Here is a 3,222-nt window from a genome sequence, read left to right as displayed (position 1 = left end):
GTGCTAAGAACAAGGTATATCCTTTTGTTTTAGGATAAAATGTTCTATAGATATCTGTTAAATCCTTTTGTTTTATAACTTCTGTTAGTTTCACTGTGTCTCTGTTTAGTTTCTGTTTCCATGACCTGTCCATTGCAGAACATGGGGTGTTGAATTCTCCCACTTTTATTGTGTGTGGTACAATGTATGCTTTGAGCGCTAGTAAAGTTTCTTTTACGAATGTGGATGCCCTTACATTTGGAGCATAGACATTCAGAATTGAGAGTTCATCTTGGTAGATTTTGCCTTTGATGAGTATGATGTGTCCATCCTTATCTTTTTGATAACTTTAGGTTGAAAGTTGATTTTTTTTGATATTAGAATGGCTACTCCAGCTTTTTTCCTGGGTCCATTTGCTTGGAAAATTGTTTCCCAGCTTTTTACTCTGAGGTAGTGTCTGTCTTTGTCACTGAGGTGGGTTTCCTCTATGCAACAAAATGTTGGATCCTGTTTACATAACCAGTCTGTTAGTCTATGTCTTTTTATTGTGGAATTGAGTGAATTGATATTAATGGATATTTAGGAAAAGTAATTGTTGCTTCCTTTTATTTTTGTTATTAGAATTAGAATTCTGTTCTGTTCTATTTGGCTATCTTGTTTTAGTTTTGTTGAAAGATTACTTTCTTGCTTTTTCTAGGGTGTAGTTTCCCTCCTTGTGTTGGAGTTTTCTATTTATAATCTTTTGAAGGGCTGGATTTGTGGAAAGATATTGTGTAAACTTGGTTTTGTCATGGAATATCTTGATTTCTCCATCTATGGTAATTGAAAATTTTACTGGGTATAGAGCCTAGGCTGGCATTTGTGTTCTCTTAAGGTATGTATGACATCTGCCTAATATCTTCTGGCTTTCACAGTCTGTGGCAAGAAGTCTGGTATAATTCTGATAGGTCTGCCTTTATATGTTACTTGATCTTTTTCCCTCATTGCTTTTATATTTTTCTTTGTTTTGTGCATTTGGTGTTTTTATTATTATGTGATGGGAGGAATTTCTTTTCTGGTCCAAACTATTTGAAGTTCTGTAGGCCACTTGTATTTTCATTAGCATCTCTTTCTTTAGGTTAGGGGAGATTTTCTTCTATTATTTTGTTGAAGATATTTACTGGCCCTTTAACTTGGGAGTCTTCACTCTCTTCTATACCTATTATCCTTAGGTTTGGTCTTCTCATTGTGTCCTGGATGTTTTGGGTTATTACCTTTTTGCATTTTCACTTTCTTTGACTGTTGTGTCAGTGTTTTCTATGGAATCTTCTATACCTAAGATTCTCTCTTCTATCTCTTGTATTCTGTTGGTGATGCTTCCATCTATGACTCCTGATCTCTTTCCTAGGTTTTCTATCTGCAGAGTTCTCTCCCTTGGTAATTTGTTTATTGTTTCTACTTCCATTTTTAGATCCTGGAAGGTTTTGTTCATTTCCTTCACCTGTTTAAGTTGTGTTTTTCTGTAATTCTTTAAGGGATTTTTGTGTTTCCTCTTTAAGGTCTTCTAGCTGTTTACCTGTGTTCTCCTGTATTTCTTTAAGGGAGTTATTTATGTCTTTCTTAAACTCCTCTATCAGCATCATGTGATGTGATTTTAAATCAGAATCTTTCTTTTCTGGTATGTTGGGGTATCCAGGACTTACTGTGGTGGGAGTACTGGGTTCTGATGATGCCAAGGAGTCTTGGTTTCTGTAGGTAACATCCTTTTTTTTTGAGATTTATTATAATTGGTTTTTAATAAAATAAACTCATAAAAAAGACAACTGCCTCTCACATGTTCAAACAAGAAGCATAATTACATTCTTAACCAATCTGTGTACCCTGCACAATCCATACAAACATCTTTTTTTATTAGATGTTTACTTTATTTACAATATCTCCTTTCCCTGGTTCCCCTCCAAAAAAAAGAAAAACTAAATAAAATAAAATAAAATAAAATAAAATAACAAAAACTAAAACAAACTCCTGTTCCCTCCCTGCTCCCCCTGCTAACCACCCCACCTTGTCCTGCTTATTGGCCCTGGCATTCCCCTACACTGGGGCATAGAACCTTCACAGGGCCAAGGGCTTCTCCTCCCATGGATGACCGACTTGGCCATCCTCTACTACATATGCAGCTGGAGCCATTAGTCCTACTATGTGTACTCTTTGGTTGGTGCTTTAGTCCCTGGGAGCTCTGAAGGTACTAGTTAGTTCATATTGTAGTTTGTGTTGGTAAGATTCTTGCATTTACCTTTTGCCATCTGGTAATATCTGGTGTTAGAAGTTCTTGCTGTCTCTGGCTGGAATTTGTTCCTTCTGTGAGTCTGTAAGCCCTTGTCAGCACTCCTGGGAGACAAGCTCTCTCCTGGTAAAATCCTGTGCACAAAAGGCTGCAGAACAGCCCCACATCCTGGATGCAGATGGAGGCAGGAAGGACCCTGTCCCAGCTGCTGTGCTGCTTCTGTGGCCTGTGTATTCCTGGCTGTTCCAGCCTTAGAAATCACCAGAGAGAAAATGGTGATCTAACCTGAATCCTGGTATCAGAGCAATCCCTGGAGACAAGTTCTCTCATGGCAAGACCCGTGCACAGACGCCTATAGAACAGCCCCACCTCCTGGGTGCAGATGGAGACAGGAAGAACCCTGTCCTAGTTGCTTGCTGCTTCTGAGGCCTGTGCACTCCTTGCTGGTCAGCCTTAGACATCACCAAAGATAAAAAAGGTGATCTCACCTGAGTCAGAGCCTCTTGGTGTCTTTATACATGTATCATTATGCTTTGTTCTCATCTGTTTCCAGTGTTCTCATTTTTTCCATTGTTCTCTACACTTCCAGCTCTAGCTGGTTCCCTTTCCTTCCATTGACCCCTTCTAGCTTGCCATTATATGTGCTATATTGCTCTTCCTATGTCTCATCTCCTTAAGGTCTCTTATATCCTTTTTATAGTCTCTTTTCTGGTTTTGTAACCTACACATGCACACATATTTAAGGATGCACACGCACAATCTCGGTTCTTTATCTGGCTTATTATACTCAGCATAATGATTCTCAGTTGTACCTATTTCCCTGCAAATATTGTGATTTCAGTTTTCTTTATTGCTGCATAATAAGAATAATACCATTGTTACAAGTACCACATTCTCTTTACCCACTCATATGCTGATGATCATTCAACCTGATTCTGTTTCCTGACAGTACAAGTATCTCTGTGGCTTATTTAAAGTTC

The sequence above is a fragment of the Mastomys coucha genome, unplaced genomic scaffold, assembly GCF_008632895.1.
Source record: "Mastomys coucha isolate ucsf_1 unplaced genomic scaffold, UCSF_Mcou_1 pScaffold20, whole genome shotgun sequence".
Lineage (NCBI taxonomy): Eukaryota > Metazoa > Chordata > Mammalia > Rodentia > Muridae > Mastomys > Mastomys coucha.
Note: the sequence above shows the minus strand (reverse complement) of the source record.